Source organism: Cavia porcellus, unplaced genomic scaffold (assembly GCF_034190915.1).
Source record: "Cavia porcellus strain 051 isolate PalLab524CR breed Dunkin Hartley unplaced genomic scaffold, mCavPor4.1 scaffold_26, whole genome shotgun sequence".
NCBI classification, from domain to species: Eukaryota; Metazoa; Chordata; class Mammalia; order Rodentia; family Caviidae; genus Cavia; species Cavia porcellus.
In genome coordinates, this window is record NW_026947509.1 from 17,256,415 (window position 1) to 17,275,646 (window position 19,232).

At 45.9% G+C, this 19,232-nt stretch overlaps 1 long non-coding RNA gene across 1 annotated transcript; it reads left to right on the top strand.

Annotated features, from left to right (window-relative positions):
• Window positions 1-1,676: 1,676 nt before the first annotated feature.
• LOC134473204 (uncharacterized) lies at window positions 1,677-18,326 on the top strand. Its single transcript, XR_010043332.1, has 3 exons — window positions 1,677-2,387; window positions 12,957-13,057; window positions 16,972-18,326. It is a non-coding gene; the product is annotated as an uncharacterized LOC134473204 (long non-coding RNA).
• Window positions 18,327-19,232: the final 906 nt, after the last annotated feature.

Here is a 19,232-nt window from a genome sequence, read left to right on the forward strand (position 1 = left end):
AATACCTTGTTCCCTTTCCCTGTTGCTTAATTGGGTTAGAAAAATTTTCTTTGGGTGGCCTCCAGGGTCCACTCCCCATTTGTGCCAGACCGAACTACTCGATACTGTTGTGATGAACTCACTAGTTCAAAATACCCTTATTTCAGTCCTAATTCTGTTTACTGCTTTTAGATCCCTCTACCTCCTGAGATGTGAGCTGGTGGTTTAAAACATTTTTTCTACCTGATGCAGCATTGGATTCCAAATGCAATCTAATTATAGAATGTACGGACAGCCTAATCTGGACAGCCAGAATGCACTGATGGAAAGTGACTTCATGATTGTATTGCTTTTCTTAATGGCCTTGGATCAAAGGTCAGGAAGGAGATATGCACTTAGGGAGAAGTGGCTTGCATCGCTCATCCCTGATGACAGGCTATAAGTGGCTGCTTCTCATTTTCAGAGTGTAAGATTGATGACCTACAAGATCAGTAAAAATTTAAAAAAGAAAAAAAAAACGTCTTTGCCTGAGCTTCTGGTCTGAGTAGGAACTTGGTTCAAATGTGACCATAAATATAAATAATTGTTTTTTTCCTATTTCATTTTTTTCCCTTGATCGAAAAACAATTATTGGGCTAGGAATAGTAGTCCCATCAATCCTGGAGAGGCAACTTTCAGGATGTGAGATATTTTGATGATACAGAACAGCCAAAAAAGGAAGCCTAAGATTGAAGTCTTCATGATGCATGAAATCACAAAAACTGTTTAGTTGCCCTTCTGGACTTCAGTTTCCTCATCCATACTATTTCTAAGAACTTCAAACTTTAAAATCCTCTTAATTCTTTGAATATCTGAGAGTACTCTGCATTATCTTCCTGAGGAAAAACAGTTCCCTGTATTTGGTGACATTGGATTAGCTGGATGGGAGCTCCCTGAAGCTGCACTTGGAGGTCTGAAGAGGAATCGCTCAGTGGACCCAGACTCTGAAGGCCCCACGGTACCCTCTGCTAGCAGAAGCCTGCTGGACAGTCCCTGCTTCAGGAGGCCTGGTGCCTTGTGGGACACTGCCCCGTAACCCCAGCTATGGTTGGTTAGATTGAGGGATTGCAATGCACTCCTTGAGATGTAAGGGAGGATAGTGACATGAGAGAGTTGGTGCTTGAAGACATCTTTATCACCACAACAACGTAGAGTCAGGCGTTTTAGGAAGTCATCTCTCACATAATTTGATTTGGGGAAAATCATCTGCATCCAGCCTAGCAACAGGGTCGGGGGAAAGGATTAAGAGCACTGCATTTTGCATTTTGTCTGCTATGCGTGGTGAGCCTGTCAGTGTCACAACACAGCACAGATGTGAGGTCCATGGAACAGAGGGTCATCGGGTCAGAAACACAGGAAGGATTCATCACTAGGAGCTCTGGAGGGCAGTCTCCAGCTCCTCTTACGGGATTCTCCAAGCACCCCACATCTCCCATAAACAGGAGATGCCACTGGCACAGCTCTGAGAACAATACTCCGCAAGAGGGCAGGTAAGAGGACAGAATTTGTTGGCATTTGTTGTCTTCATGACTGTAGAATGTAAACTTTTTAATCTTTCACAATAGTGAAAATTTAATCAGCCTAGAATGTAATGCAAAAATAAAAAAGTGCCCCACCTGAAATAAAAATTCTGCAAATGTAGTTCTGTGTGCTGTGTGCTCTACGGTTCCAGTCACACTCCTTGGCCCACATTCACAGAATTCTGTGATTTGCTCCTGGTTTTCAGAGAGCACCAGCTAACACAATTCTGGGATAGGGCTTCTAACACCCACTCTGCTATATCTTGGGTCATCTTATTTTTATTCAGGCCTCGTTCCAGATACAAGATTGCTGGCTGCATCTACTTAGCTGAAACCAAATTATGCACTGTAAAAAAAATGGTGGCTTTTTATTTCAGTGTATTAGGCACGACTTTCCATCCTCACCACCCCCCTGTTTTCACTGGGTGACACAAGCCCCTCTTCATGAGAGCTTTGGTTTTCTCTGACCTTCTTTTCAGGACGGCAAGTTCTATTTTGTGTTAAAACCATTTCTCATATATAAAAGTACATTAGTATTAGCGTAGCCGAGCCCCATCTGGTCCCTTCCCTTCTGCTGGGAATGATAAACGGGCAAAGGGCAGGACGGGGAGGAGCAGCCACGTGGTCTCCATAGCCAACCCAGGGCACAAGTGACACAGAGCTCTGGTGTCACCTGGGAAGTGACCTCCCTCCTCTCGAGCTCCTCAGCCACCTCGGGAAGGAAAAGCAGCTTTTAATATGGACACAACCTACATCATATTTGCTGGTACACCTGCAGAGCATCCCAGATTTGTCAGCGGGAAAAGCCATGCAAGACAACAGAATTTTGGAAATCCCACATACTGATGAGTACATGTGTATATTTTTTTCTTTTTGATAGGAGGGGGATGGAATAAACACTTAAGGGATTAATAACTTAAGTAACAGTACAAATGGAAAACATAGGAACAATACAAACTAAGAAATCCACAATGCAGCCCTGGGAGAAGGTAGGGCCCAGGAGGGGAGGGGAGCTCCCTTTCCCAGCAGACCTCACCTTTGGTCCGCAATTCCTTACCCACCCCACGCCCATCCCACCCCTGCACCAACCCACTGCCCAGAGACAGATCTGGTAACCTCACAGCAGGTTACCAGAAGGTCACTGGAGTGCTGTAGTCTCAGCCCCAGGAGTAGACAATTCAGCCAGCAGCCACTGCTACTTCTGCACTTGCTAAGGAAATACATGCCCTGCCTGGTGTTCTTGCCTTAACTAATCTGGGTTCCATTTCTAAAGGTATTCAGTTTTTTCAACAGTATTAAACTAAGTGCAGTGGCACATGCCTGAAATCTCAGCATGTGGAAAGCTGAGGCAGGAGGATCTTTGCAAGTTCAACACCAGCCTGGACTACAAGTGAGCTTCAGGCCACCCTGAACTGGCCTAGTCTCAAAGACAAAAAAGTTTATTTAAAAAAAAGTATTTTCAGGTGGAATACTGTGGTAAAAATGAAAAGAATTATTTTCTTAATCCAAATAAGTCAGAAGCTGCAGAAGTCCTCAGCAAGAGAGGAACCTCAGTCTTCAGCACTTGATGCTTGTCTGAGATCAAGACTTACCTCACATGATTGTACAGACTTCTTGTGGGTACACCGATCTGAGGTGTGCTTCTCCTGGGAAAGCACAGGCCCACTTTGGGGGTGAGGGGGAGGCTGGGAGCTGGGCTGCAAAGAGCTCAGGGCCTGTTTTCAACAGTTACTTCTGTGTTTTCCAAAAGATAGCCAAACAGTCAGAAGCCAGGCATCACAAATTGTCTTCCCTCAGCAATATTCTTTCAATCTATAAATGGTGATGAGGAAGTGGACGTTATCTTCCGTATTCTCTAATGAGTTGTCAGCAGAATTACCGGTGCTGTTTTATTGAGGCATGTCATCTTTCCTGTGCTGAATTTCCTGGGGAGGGCTGCAGCTGATCACGCAAGGCCAGCTGGGCCCCTGCTCTTGAACATGGTACAAGGCTGGTGTCCTGGAGCCAGCTTTCATTGCACTAAAAAACCCCTGAACCCCTTGTGCCTCCCCTGAGGAGCACTGACACCCTGCATGGAAGGCTCAGCAGGAGCCCTCTGGGTAGGAGGGGCACTGGCACCCAGAAGCTTACAAGAGGCTTAGAAAAACAATAAGAATCCTCAGACCCCAAAGTGTAGATGTAAACTTATCTTATACCAAGAAAGTTCCCCCAGAGCCTGACCAATCAAGGCTGCAGACAAAAAAAAAAGTTATTTTTTTTAAAGATCATGTTATCAAAACTTGTATTTATTCATATTCATCCTATGCTTGATGATCAGTCCGCATGGAAACTGGGTCTTTGGTGCTATTTTCCTGTTGTTTTGAAATTGAAGGAGAGAAAACAGAGAAAAGAGAGAAAACACAGCATGACAGCAAAATCCTGAGAATTTAAATCTAAAAATTAAAAAAAAAAAAAAAAAAAGATTCCTCTGTGGGTCTCAAAATGCAAAGTGCACGGTCAAAGAGCTGAGCCAGGTGGGAACTGTCTTCCCTCCTGCAGATGCGGCTCAGTGAGCGCTGTACCAAAAGACCCATTGCTTCCAGGCACGGTCTGCACGTAGGCCACATGCTCAGCGTGTCATATTCCTGTTGTTTTCTCCTTCTGACTCCTTGGGCTGATGCTGTTGGGCTGTTTGCTGGGCTCCAGTCCTGCTTCTGCAGAACATTGCCTTTCAGATTCTCCTCTGTTCTCATAAAGTCAGATCAACGGAAGCCCATCAGGAAACACCTTTTCATGCCTAATTCAGATCTCACATGTCACAGAAACAAAATGCAAGCGTGGCTTCTCTTTAACTCACATTTTCACAGAACGCCCACAATAGCAGGTAAGAGAAAATTGCTCTTAATCTCATTCTGTGAGGGGAATTTATTTCTCCTTGAGAAGGGAGCTCTCAAAAAAAAAAAAAAAAAAAAAAAAATGAACCTAGTACAGCCTCCTATTTAAAGGCTTCAAAAAATCATCTTATAATAATCTTGTGCCAGTGAAGTTTTATTTTGATGAGGACCAGGGCAGAACCATATGCAAATTGCAAACAAAGAAAATTCTAATTTGTATCCTAAGAAAATTGGCCTCATAGCTCATTTACTGTGGACATCTATCCAGGCAAAGTCCAGACCCCTTCATCCCTGAGACTTGAAGCAGTTTCTGCATACATGAAAGAGAAGTAGGAGACTGTGGATGGTTGTCATAAAGTAGGAGGAATTTGTGACTTCATAGAGGCTAATGATGTGATTTAGGCTGCATCAACTAAAAATGTGTAAAACCAGGATTCTGTGGTGAACATGGGGACCACTGTCTGACCTTCCTCCATGGAAGGCCTGGTTACCTTGACTGCTGAGGTGCTGTCAGCCCTCAGAATCATGACTGTGTGAGAAAACCTGGTGACTGACCTAGTTCTGGTGCATTATTTGCGCCACAGTGGTTCCTAGAGATAATCACTTTAAGATAACTGTGTGTTTGCTCGGAGACAAGTCCACATTGTTTTTACCCTGAATGAGATTCCAAAGACGAATCCTTGCCCAAGAGCTAGCTCCATTGCATACTGGCTCCAGGTTTGATCATAGTTCCTGAGAGCTGTTTTGCAAGACCTCAGTCTTGCAAGCCTACATTCAGTGGTGAGATAAAGCCAGTGTGTGCAGATTTGGCCATTTAAGTCCGTGTCAGGAGAACTCTGAAGAGCTGGGGTTCTCTCTGGGGATGGTGGAGGCTCTCCTTAGGCCTGCATTAACAGCTTCTCCCTCCGTCCAGTCCTGCTTCTGTCCCCTCCTCTCCACAAGAGTTGATCCCAAGGGCACACCATACCAGCATCCCTCCGGCTAAACTCTGTCATGGGGACTGCTCCCCAGTAATGCAGCATTTAAGAAAATCATGCCTGTCTCTGGCAGTCACATCACACTTGCAGAGCTGCCTGCAGACTCTGGGCAAAGATTTCAGTCCATATCTATAAAGGCCCTTTTCCTGTCCTCATCATGGTCTGGGAAGTTTGTATTTGTAATCCCATGGAAACATTATTGGAATTGCAACTAGTTATTCCAATCTACCACTGCCAGTGCAATCCACAGCGAGAATAAAGACACAAAGACATATTTACAGTTAAGGGCAGCCAAGGGGTCCTGAGTCCAGTCCAGATGAGGATTCACGAAACAAACGCCTCAACCCAAGGCCTAATCTGGATTTTATTAATTCATGAAGAAGCGAATGGCTGAGGATGAGTGAATGTGAGAATGGCGGGAATCATATGAGTACTGTGAGCTGAACTAGCTAGGAGGCCAGAAAACACATCTGTAATATGCAGAGAGAAGGATGTGCAGAAAGACCAATCTGCATAATACAATTGAGGTAGCATTTAATATTTAGGAGGCTGTTGCTTCAGTTTCTGATGTGTAAACTTTTGTGCCTTGGGAAATCAGAGCTTCTTATCTAAGCGTGAATACAGCTGACAGCCCTGGAACAATGGCTCTGCATCCCACTGAGCTCAATCATTTAGGGAGGTACTGAGACTGGAAAAGGTCAACTGTCAGCTGGTTTCAGAGATTACGCATCAGCACCTCAGCCAGCCCTATTTACATTGCTTAGAGCCAACTGAAGGGAAAAGGAAATAGCTTAGCCAGCTCCGTACATATCAGTACATGGAAACAGGCCAGTTTAGCCACAGTAGAGGTAATTGCTCTGTACTCAAGGAGAGCTGTCCAGGTGGTCTTCGAAACATTTCTATTAGTCTGATCTACCTGAAGTGCAATATATATTCACACATAATGTATATGCATACGTCTAAGAGACAAGGAGAGTTTCTAGAGATAACAGGATAACCGGATTTCCTGGGGATAGTATTTTAGTACAGGAAGAAAAAGGCTTCTGTGCTGGCTTTGCCTCCTTCATTTGCTCAGTGTTCATTTATCCATCCACTCAAACAAAATTCAGTGGCTTCTCAGTTACATAGTGAGTGTTATGTTAATTGATTTGGGAAGAATATAACCTGGTAAAAATAGAAAATTCAACCTCCAACAATGGAGCATCTGGTAAGACACATAAACTTGCAGTCATGATGTCATAAAGCACGGGCTTTGTCATCACAAGGATGCAGTTCAAGGGCAAGATGCCCAGCCTCTCTAAGCAGCCAGCTCCTTGTCTGGGGAATGAAGACAATAACAACACTTACTTTATTGGTTGGCATCACCACGTAGTAGCTTGAGGAAGCTTTGGCCCCTGTCTTCCATAAGGGCCTTCAATACCCTCCATAACTACTTTGAGTAATCATGAAACCTAAGTAAAATCTCCATGTTTACCTGGCTTTCACAGATCCCCTCTCTGTTCACAGCACTGAAGTTTCTATAATGGAAACCTTTTAGCTCCCTTTCCCTCTGCCTGCCTCATACACTGTAGGTCTCGTAAACAAGGCAGTACATACACAACTTCTTGCATAAATTCCCAGTGAATGTTGGCTATTATTAAGATATTTTGTAGTCGGGGCTGGGGATTTAGCTCAGCGGCATAAGGACCTACCTTATAAGCAGGCAGTCGTCAGTTCGATCCCTGGTATCGATAAAAACGAAAAAGACAAAAAAAAAAAAAGATATTTTGTAGTAATTGCCATAATACGAGGGTAACTGACCCTACTCACCCCCTTCCATCCCAAGAACTCACCTCAGTCCCAGATTAACCTAAGGGATGTCAGATTCAGAGGAGAAAAACAAGGCATTTTGAACTTTTTGTTTAAGAATGAGGAATGATTTTGTGTAAGATGTAAAATGCAATCTTGTCCCAAAGGATGGGTATGATGTGGCAAGTACAAGGGGAAAGGAGGATATAAACACAGGCCTGTGGGTGGTGAAGACGTGTTCACAGACCGAAGTAAGTGCCCTGTGGGAGGTCGGGCATGGAGGGAAAGACCGGGGCTTAAATCCAAAGCTTCCTCGTAAGACAGGCTGAAGAAGCTAAAGCTGGTATTCTGCCTGCAGATGCTAAGGCAACTACTAAAAAGTCTAAAGGTGATCAGTGAGACTGTGGGAAGTGCTCAGGTAACAGCCTTCAGTAACTCCAGTGGGAGTGTGGGATGAATTGGGGCAGGGAGAGGTGAGGAGAGCAGTATGAAAAAACGATGCACTTGTCTAGAAGAGAGAGATCGGGATCTGTGTTAGCCACTCATCACTATGACAAAATACCTGAAGTAGACAATTTAAAAGAAGGGAAGGTTTATTTTGTTTCAGAGTTTCAGAGGTTACAGCTCACTGTAGCCTTTGGGCCTGTGGTGTCACAGTACACTATGGCAGGAGCACACAGCACAGGAAGCTTTTCACCCCGTGACAGAAGGGAAGCAGAGAGAGAGGAAATGAAGGGCCAGGATCTAATATGCCTCCAGTAACCTAAATTCCTTCTACTAGAATCTAAAGGTTCCACCACCTCAGAATAGTGCCATCAGCTGGGACCAAGCCTTCTTCACCTTCCTCACGTGAGGACATTACAGATCAAAATTATAACAGGCCCTGAGTGAAGGCACTGGCATGGAGGCTGGTGAGAAAGATGGAGATAGAGAAGCCCTCCAGGAAGATGTTCCACAATAGGGCTTGGAGGACAATTGGTAGAAGGAGCAAAGGAAAAGAAATGAAACATACTATGGGTACTTTATTCACAAACAGAAGCAGAGAAAGAGGGAGACCTTGGATCTGACATCAGAGATGTTAATAAGAATTTATGAGGTGGCCACGCATCCAGAAGGAGATACTCCCAGGATGGAGTCCTTGGCTAGAGATGTGAACTTGAGAAGCAACCTGAACTCGATGCCAAAGTGGGGCAGAGGAGAGCAATGGGGCAGTCAGAACAAGGGAGAGGATGGAGGAAAAGCCAGAGACAAAGAGAAGATGCAGATTTATTGTGCATTCATCCACTCCGGTATGAGGAGCATTAAAATTTGCCCCAACAACCCAACACCTCAGGTTCATGGTGGGAGGCTGTGAGGACCCCACCAGGGGTCTCTGGGACCTCACAGCTGGACATCCAGCCCCAGCGCTTCCAAGTTCCAGGCCAGGTGGGATGGATGGTGACTAGAGGTCAACAAAACTCAGCTGTGGGAGAGGTGATGGATTGAGTGGGTCCCCAGAGAAGGAGGAAGGGAAAAAGACATTGATGTTGGCAGGGAAGTGAGATCTTCCCTCAGAGACGAGGGCCAGGGCCCCGAGAGGAAGTCAGAAGGTGCTGAGGTCTTGTTGAATGAGGCAGACCTTCTCCACACAGTGGAGGCAGCCCAGGTCATTGACTGGGAAAAGCATCAGGAGGAAAGTTAGGGGTGGATGACAGGCTGCTGAGGAGCTCTCAGACAGCGATTCCTACAAAAGCCAGCAGACCCTGCTGGCGGAATTGATAACGTGAGTCTGTACCCTGAAGAGAGGTCACCCTTTAGGGAGTAGCTTTGGTCTTTGAATTTTATCCACTTAATGGCCATCCCAGGGCTCTCATTAATCAACATTTTAAGTTGGACAAAGAATCCTTGTAATTCCATCTAAACCACTTTGAGTGGATCTTTTTATTCATGAGGCATCATCTCTCCTTAAATTCTCCCTTCTCCCTGAGCTGGACCTCTTAGGGGTGGAACTCTGCGCTGTCCAGCTTGGCACAGAGATTGTGCCCACTTCCGGTGCCAGACATTCAGACTTGGAACTAACGTACAGCCGCAGCTCATAAATAGCACCAACCACCACTTTCCAGCACTGTCCTCTGTTGTCCTTCTCCTAGAGGAGCACATGTCCTAAAGAGACCTCAGGATGTCTTAGCAGCTACATGAGGAACCCTTCTCTGCCACTCGCTTCCTAAACATCACAGCTGGAATAAAAACTATGTAGTTCATACATAGTGGGGATATTCTGCTTAGTGGGGATATTCTTTTGGTTGTTCATTCACTCAACTATTATTATCATGTATTGGCTCCTTAGACATCCAGGAGCCAAAGGATGGGATGTCTCCGTACGTCACAAGGTGGTCTTCCTTGGTAGACAGGAGTTCCCTCTTCTGGCACTATCCCTTCTGCTTCTACCCACAACACATCCCACAGACACCTCTTCCAAGTGCAAACCAGCAAGCACTCTCTCCACCCGAGCACCGTCACTCAGAAAGCCAAGGCAGTGCTACTCGTGTGAAAATAGGTGGAGAGACATTGTAAGAGCTTTTTGAAGCAATTTTGGGCTAAGATCCTGTTACAGTTTGGATCTTGGGTGTCCTCCAAAAGGCTGTGTGTTAAAGACTCGGTTCCCGAGTTGGCACTGTTGAGGTCAGGTCCTTAAAGGGGCCTTAGAAAGCCAGCACCCCTCTTCCTCTCACTTGGCTTCCTAGATGTGCCGAGGTGAACAGGTATCCTCCACCACGTGCTCCTGCCATGCTGTGCCGCGCTGCCACAGGCCCAAAGCAACAGGGCCCAGTAGTCATGTATGGAAAGCTCTGAAATGGTGAGCCAAAAATAAACCTTAACGCTTCTACAATTGATTTACTGCAGATGTCTATCACAGCACAGGCAAGTGGGCTGACACTGAGCCCAGGGACCGACCACGACTCTGGTGTGTGGCACCTCCCATCCCCACTGCCTACAAGGTGGGACTGTGTAACCCCCACACTAGGTGGGATATTTCAGTGCATGTTAGGACGAATTAATGGTTCAATAAGCATGTGCCAAGTGGGCTTGGCACGCACTCCCTTGCACTGTCATTTGTGCGTCTATATGTCAGCTACCTTGAGGCTTTCTGGAGGGCTGAGAACTTGGCTGTTTTGCTTTTGTACCCAGGTTTCTGCTTTCACAGTGGGTGTTTATTAATAATCATGAGATCCCTCTGGGGAATGAGGGACTCAGAGAGAGAGAGAGAGAGAGAGAGAGAGAGAGAGAGAGAGAGAGAGAGAGAGAGAGAGAGAGAGGGCTCCAGCTCCATTTCCCAAGGCAGTACCTTTTCTCTTTCTTTTGTCCCTCACATCTCTACAGGTAATCTCAGATGTCACCCCTACAACCTGCGGTCCCCCAGCCCAGGGCTGTCTATGGGACGCATGCAATGAGCCATCCTCACCGCTAGAGGGCGGGCAGTGACTGAAAGGTCAGAGGACCTGTAATTTCTCATACAAAGAGGACGCTATTAGAATCACACCCCGACAGTAGGTGTCGACAGGGGCAGCCCAAGCAAACTGGGATGTATGACCATTCTACCAAAGGAGCCAAGGTCTGGAAGAAAGAAACTGATGTTCGAGGGAGGCGGAAACCTTTCTGACTCTGGTCGTTGTTTTGGCAGGGAGTGAGCCCTGGGGACCTTCCAGGGTTGCCTGGGGACCGGAAATAAGAGGAAGGATGGTGTTTGCAAACACTGAGCAGGTGGCACAGGTTTTCTCGGAGGACTTGCCAGCTGTTTTGTTTACAATCTCAGCTCTCAGTGTGTCTTCACTGGCAACTACAGGGTTTGAAAGGTTTCACGTTGGGCAGGCAAAAACTTCTGGATTTGTTAAGGCAACTGCACCATCCAGCAAGAGGGACCCCGGCTTCCACTGGACAGGAGAAATCTGTGGGCTGTGCTTTTGCCCTCCATGTGCTAGTTGTGCCGCTGGGGGGGTGGGGCGTTATGAGGGGTAGGGTGGGGTCTCTGATTGCTGCGTCAGCTCAGCTGGGAGCCCCAAGTCCCACACTGGCGAATCCCAGATTTCACACTAGGGCGCCTGATGGACAGGCGGGAGCAACCAGCATGCTTCTGGCTGCAAGGTCCTCATCGATGATGGGGCTGGTTAAATGGGTTGAATCTTGTCAATTTGGGCTTCAAATGACCTGGAGCCAGAGGATTATTATCTCACTTTAGGAGAAGTAGAATAAGTGGCTAATCTTGGATGACCTTTTCCATTTTCCTCCCTGGCATTCTCTCCTGCACAAACCCACAGCGGGGATGGGGTTAAAGGGGGTCATCCTGTGTCACTGCTGTGATTTGCATAAGAAACAGGGCCATGGTGATTCTTCATCACCTGAGGAGCCTGCCAAGCGTTCAAAATTGGGCTAGGATTCCTTCTCTTAAGGTTTAGGTATCATGACGGTGATTTAAACAATCAAGTGCACTAAAACATGGTGTGTATTAGAAAATTGAGGATGGTGATCCCTGTGGGCAGGTGAGAGGGTTTTCCAGTGTGACACTGGCCACATGTCCCAGGCAGGGGGAGCTCAGAAAGCAGGACAGGCAGCCAGGGAAAAGCTGGGTCCAGAGGGAGTCAGGATGACCCAGTGAAGGACAAGATAAGATGACGCCTGGGACTGAGAGCTACCCAAAAACCAGGCCGCAGGGTGGGGACGCGATGGCCAAGGCCAGGGCTTGGGTGGCGTGGTGAACAAGGGATCTGTGTTAAACTTGTGGGATCCTCCTGTCCAGGAATGTGCCAAAAACAAGGTGAGAGACAGCCTGACCCGTCAAGCCACAATTCACAGCCCTCTGAACAGTGCCTTTGTGCTGCTTGGGCTGATAATTTTACAAAAGTTACCATTATTGGTGCTTATCAAAGTATGCTTGCTGTCCGCACCAAGTTCCTCTAGGCCCACTTCTGGTCAAACTTTCCTGCTTGTCGCCCCATAGGGTGACTTCAACTTGGCCCACAGTGACCTGAGAGCAGTCATTTTTGTGTCTAAAAACCCCTAGACTTTGTCCCCACGGCAACTCACACGGGTCCACTCCTGGGGTCGGGAGCTTCTTGCTTGCTTCCCAAGGCCGGAAATGCTTTTGCTCTCCTCTCTCTTGAAATTCTTTTTGGGTTGAGAGAAGAGCCCACCAGCTGGACATAAACTAACAAACTAAGGAGCATCTCTCCCTTTCCTTTTTTACTTGTTTTATCTAATCTGGCTAAAAAGAAACAATGTAACACATTAAGAATGTGGCCAGAACCAGTTCTTAAAGCATTTTGTGTAATGAGAAAAGAGAAACAGAAACAGTTTCAAGGCAGGCAAAAGCTTGAGGAAGAACTTTGTTTTGTCATTATTGTTTTGTTTGTTCATTTTTTGACAGGGTTTTTCTATGTAGTTCAGTCTTGAAGTCGCCATAGAGCTGAGGCTGGTTTTGAATGGACAGTGGTCCTCCTGCCTCTGGCATCCAAGTGCACCACCACACCTGGCCTTCAGGAAGAACTCTGAAGCCCCTTTATCTAGGCTAAAGACAGTTTCTATTATTACAAAGCTCAGATCAGAATGACTTCAGATCCTCCTCTGATGCACAAGCTAAGAGCTGAGAGTTGACAGCTCTCCTGGTTTCCATGACTACCATCAGCAGCTATGATGATGCCAAAACAAAAACCAGAGGACTCAGAAATTTTTTTATGTGACCAGATTATAGGCAATTTGAAAAGAAGATGCATAGTCCACTTAACCTATCTCTCTTGTGTTTTCAGTTTTTCTTGGCCATGTGGGTGGATCAGCAGGAGGCCAAGTGAGGACTCGCCTTCCCTTTTCCTGGGTTGGTGATCTTCCCAGCTGCATTCCTGTGACTCCGGTGAGATTACTTGGTGACCTAATTCAAGTTATATGAGTTGAGCTATCACCATTCTTGGGGATGGTGTATCAAGAGAGCCCTGTGCCTGTTTCATAAGTAGGCACATGCTGTGTTTTTCCCAAAGAAATTCCAGAGCCCAGGCTTTGCTTGAGAGCTTGCTTCTGCACGTAGGTCCCTGGTTGTGAGTGTCAGGGTCGGCACAGGGACACAGAGGTGGGAATGCTAACTTAGCTCCCACATCCATTCTCCTTGCCTCCCCACCCAGTGATCTGGGAACATTGAACCTCTAGGTGATATCGTTGCATGCTTGTGTAACACCTTTCTCATGCCTTGTCAGATAAAGCCTTCTGAAAATTTCCAGGTGTCTGAGGCATTTCTAGAGCAGATGAGAACCATGCATCCTGGATAGTGTAACCCCTAAGGGGAGGGTGAGGGACTTATACCCACCTGATTCTCTTGGGGAGACACCTGTTTCAGCCTACACTTGCTTCATGACTGAAGGAAGACAGCTGTGTTTTATGGAGTACTTATTATGTGCCCACACTCTGGGTTGCATGTATGGCATTTCTTGGAAGCTGGGCAAGAGTCCCAGTATCAGAAAGACCTGGATTTAAATTCTAGTTCTCCTCCTCTTAGTTGTGTGAACTTCTGCTTATTGTTTAATCTCCCTGAGCCTCGGTTTTATCTGTAAAGCGAGACTAAGGATATATCACCTCATGAATTTGTTATGATAAATAAGGTAAAGCATAATGAAATGCAGTAAACGTCCAGTGAAGCTTAGCTCTTATTATTACAAGTCATAGGATTGCTCTAATCCTAGGAGCATCTCGTACATACAATACACAGAACGTTTAAATCCTGAAAAGTTCCAGAGATTTTATGCCTCCTCACAGTGGCTCCTCAAGTACTGACTGATAATGAAGGTGCCAGGGGCTGTGTATTTCATTCTTTTGCACTTGGCATAGAGATTTGTTTATTCTGTGCTCAATTTGTGCTGGGCATAGTACTAGGCAACATGATCCATGACCTCACAAAGTTCAAAGCCTTGTTTTGGAAATAGGGCCAATAAATATAACATGCCTAAGCAATACAAGACAGGCTATACTGCTAAATGGTACTTCTAGTAGCAAGTGTGAGAATTAGAGAAAATGATCCCTATTATATTTTAGGGCTGGGTTAAAAACATCACCTTACTTAAGTTTTCATTAATTCTATGATGTCATATATCCCATTAGGGCAGAAACTTGGACTTGGTGAAAATCAGTGGCTTCCTGTTGTAGTCAGAGTTTATAAAGGGAAAAGATTTGGTATAGGACACTCAATTGATAGGATTATTTTATAAAATTCACTCAAAGAACCAAATGCAAAAGAGTGCAGGAGATCTGTCCACACATTAGAGACTCAAAGAATTTGCTTGAGGGCCTGGATCCCACGGCAGTGTCCTGTATGAGCCCAGCTGAAGACCTAGAGCCCATGACAATGTCTTACGTAAGTCTGCATCAGGGATCTGCATTAGGAAGGCCCAAAGGTCAGTAGTAGAAGCTAGAAAGTCTGCACCAGCAGGGTGAAGGATCTGTGCTAGCAGGCTGAAGGTTCTGCACTGGAGCCGGGAAGTGATGCTCAGAGTAAGGACCAGGCTCCCCCAACGAGAACCACAGCCATCCTCAGTGCATCGAGGACCCAGGCTCCAACAGTGATGACAACCAAGTTCACACCAGGAACACCATGGCCACAAGCTTCCCCAGGAGAATCAACAGTGCCCCGTCTTCCCCTCCAGTTCTCCTTTTTGGTTGATGACAACAGTCCTCAGGTGGGCCTTCCACACCCAGCACCACGCTGATTCATTTCAGCTGGGTGTTCCAAGTTGACCATTAGTTAACTCACCACACTGCCCAAGGCCACACAGCAGCTGAGCTGGAACTTGATTCCAGTCTTTGTGGCCCTTGATCCTCCCAGACAGAAGCAGGTAGTAGCAACCCAGTTCTGCAGTGGGGAAACAGGAAGCCAGAGGGCTAAGTGCTTGTCCAAGGCCACTGAAATAGCTGCAGCCAAGCTGGGATTTGAACACAGGTGTGTCCATCTCAAGGTCTCTACCCTCCTTGCTCCATGGAGCCTCTGTGCTCCATGTCCCAGATGCCTACCTTATGCCAGAGGAGGGCAAAAGCTGCTGGTTACCATGAGAAGTGGGCACCTGGGGTGTTGCTCTAGGATGACTGCAGAAGGTGGACAGGCTGTTCCTGAGGCACTGTGGCCCTTACAGCTGCTTCCCTGCCAAAGACAGCCAGCCCATTTTACAGATGCGGATGCTGAGGCCCGGAGCAACTCACTCCGGGCTCCCCAGCATCCTTTTGCCTTGACTCGGCTCCCCTCATCTGCAAGCCTCTCCTTCCCATTCCTTCGGACCTTATCTTTTCCATCTCTCTAGCACCACCCTAGGGACCTGACAGCTAGGACAAAGGCTTGGCCAGCAGTCACATAGGTCCCATACCAATGTCGATTGTGATCATTTCCATGGCTCCTAGTAGCATTCAGTAAACGTTGGACAGTAACGTAAAGAAGTGCTCACTGCCTTCTAGTCCTCAACCTGCAGGACTAGAGACCTGCAGGTTGACCATTTGCTCTGGCTTTGTGTCTAGAGCGCCATCTTGTGGTCCATAGTAGGAAATGCACCACGTCGTGCTCAGGAACACCCACCACAGACCAAAAGGACTAATGGGATTGGGGTGTGAACAAAGCCCTGTGGGGTGCAGTTTAACTTCATGTAGGAAAATAAGGCTGACAAGCGACTCAAAAGGATTTTCCCACTTCCATGGTGAATGTGGAGAATCCTGTCAAAAATCTGAATGGAAATTAAACAACCAGGAAGTCTCATTGTCGCTGGAGAAACAGGTCCTCTGGGCGTTTCACAGGGCGACTGGCTAAGAACAGAGGACACTGCCACACTTGCCATCTGGGATGAGTGAGCACATTCACAAGGATGGTCACAATTCCAGGACCCTTGCTTGGCCTCACCTGCACTCCATCCCTCAGATAGGAGGTGCAGGCAGGGATGGGGAGGGAGGGCCCCAAGGCAGGTGGGACACTGCCCAGCGGGACAGAGTGAGGACCCTGCCCAGCAGCGATAAGCTGCCGCCTCTTAGAGAGCACAGGAAGCTACAAGGAACACCCAGGCCCTTTATTTCTCCGCTGGGTCAGGGGCTCCTCAGCTCCTATCCTAATCAAATTGTCAGTCACCATCCAAGAATCAAATCACATGTTTACTCCTGTCTTTGTCTCATTTTCCTATGCAAATAGATAAGCAGTCTACTTTGAGTAATGCAGGGTTCTGGCTGATTGGGGAATGTGATGGTGGCTCATGCTTGACTCTGATGGATGTGTGTGGCTGGGGGAAGAAACTGGTCAGGTAGAGCTGTGTCATGCCCAGACGTCCTGCAGGGGACCCAGGATTTGCTCTTACCTGTTGCCCTGGTTTAGATCTGGACTGCGTCTCCAAAGCACATGCATCTAAGTCTTGTCCACAGCTTGGAGTCACTGGAAAGTCATGAATCTGTAAGAGCGGGAGCCCGGCAAGAGGAACTTTGATCACTGTGCTCGGGATTGAGGGGGATGGCAGGACACCTTTCCTTTCTTTCTTTTTTTTAATTTTTATTTATTTTATTTTTTGTCTTTTTCCTTTTTATCGGTACCAGGGATCGAACTCACGACTGCCTGCTTGCAAGGCAGGCGCTTATGCCGCTGAGCTAAATCCCCAGCCCCTGTTCCTTTCTTTCTTGATAAATTTATTTCTCAGGCATTTTGTCACAGTGATGGAGAGCTGACTAGCACACCCATTAATGACCAAGGATACACTGGGGCTAGATGATGGTACAAATATTTCTTTCTTGTTCCCTTACTGTAATTTTTACTCCTTGCAGAGACCACCATGGCTGGGCACCTTGAAGACCCCTCTTCCTTTCCTACCCAACTGCTATCCCTCCAGCTGCATAGGCCCTTGCTGCCTGCATTGTAATTACTTTCCACTGACACTTACGCTTGCCTTGGATATTCCAGTATTTTGGAGCAGAGCAGGAGGAAAGTAAACTCTTCATGTTACCATTCATTGCTAGAATTGAAGAAGGGCTTTACAATGCTGGAAGACAGTATCTATGTCCTCCTGCAACATACAAGAAAAATCCCACATGGACATGCAGGGAAGAGGAAAAGAGGCAGCTGTGGCTCTTGATGCTTACTTTGTATTTCCTGTATCTCATCAACGTCCCTTACGAGGTGGAACACTTACAAGCAAGGTAAAGGCTAGCAGGACTCTAGTCTTCATGAATGTATCTGCTGTCTAAAAATTACTTCCTGGTAGTTTATGAGGATGATCTTAGCTTGTCTCCTGAGTGAGACCAACAGAGCTGTGACCAGGGCTTCGGCTAAAGACACTGTGGGGTGCAGTCACTGTTTACAGCCAACACTTTGGAAAGAGCTATTAGGAGAGTACACAGGGTTGCTTTTATCTGGAGGGGACCCAAGCCAATCAAAATAGCCTTTGAGCAGGAGGAACCAAAGAGCTCCACCTAGTGATCCCCACCCGTACTGCAGGAGAAGGAGAAAAGATTGTTGGAAATAAAGCTAAAAGTGTAGGGGGTGTCAGACATGTGCCAAACACGATCAGAGTTGTCTGATAAGTAAATGTCTCCTTTTGAAATCTCTTATATTCATAAAACAGAAATAGCACCTAAGCAATCCTTTATTAGGAGTCTCAGCCCTTATTTCATGACACATTGTATATTGCTTACTGTGTTTTATAGGTTGTGTTGTCTTTGTGGTCATAGACTGTATTATTTGAAATGCTCCAGTTTGTAATACTTTATAGTTTTTTAATTTAAAGCAAAAAAAAAATAAAAATGATGATACAGAATTTCAAAACCAAATAATAGGAGATTAAATTGTTAATCTCCTATATATTAATATATTGCGTTATCTTCAAAGTAGTTGCTCAGATTACAAGATACTATAGGTGTGAAAAAATTATGACAGTGAAAACACAAACCATTCTCTCTGATGAACTAATAGAGATTAGTATAGTATACTGGTAGTATAATTATTTAATATATATGTGTGTATATTATGATCTTTTCCATTCTTTCTTTTCTCCTTTCCCCTGTCCCAATTGTTCTTTCCTATAGTTTTTTTTTCTTACTAGAATTTAGGGAAGAATTTGTATGCAGCAATGCTGTTGGGTTCAGAGTAAATACAAGAAAAAATTAATAAAAACTGTTTTGGAGATGAAGTATACATTTGTGTATGTGCCAGAAAGAAAGAGACAGAAGGTAAAGAAATGAGACAAAGTGTGTGTGTTTGGGAGGTCTGAGAATACGGCTCAGTGACGGAGCGTGTGTTTAGCATGTGCAAGGACCTGGGTCTGAGCCCTGGCACAAGAGAAAAGGAAGGAAGGAAGGAAGGAAGGACAGAAGGAAGGAAGGAAGGAAGGAAGGAAGGAAGGAAGGAAGGAAGGAAAGAATTTTAAAAATTTAACCAAAGTGCCTAAAAAAAAGCATCATTAATACTTCAGTGGAAGAAGCTGGGCGTGGTGGCTCATGCCTGTAATCCCAGCACTCAGGAGGCTGAGGCAGGAAGATTGTTGCAAGACCGGCCTGGGCTACAAAGTGAGTTCAAGGCCAGCCTGAACTGCATAGTGAGACACTGTCTCAAAAAGACAAAAAAAAAAAAAAAAAAAAAAACAAACTTCACTGGAAGAAAGGAATGAAAAGACAAATGAAAGTAAAAAGGAAGGGAAAGAAACAGGAAGACCTAAACCCAGTGAAGTTTAGCACTTACTCAAGAAGGCCAGACCCAAAAGACTTGTCCTGTCCTGAGTCTGGGAGAGAACAAAGCTGGATCCCTGGGTTCCTTGCTTGTCTCTGTATATTCTTAGAAGGCAGGGATGGTTGTCATTTCCAGACAAGCCAAACACCATCTTCCCTGATGACTCTGAGTCACGTCACGTTTGAAAGTGGGCAACTTGTGTAGGCAACAGATGGCAACCTCAGAAATAGTGTGTCTGACACTAGATGTGGGTGTAATTAGCTGGAATCGTGCATGACTTAAGAAAGTATGTGTTATTAGATTAACATATTTATCCTCTTTACTCAGGAATATTCTAATTTTCATTTAAAAAATTTCCAAATTA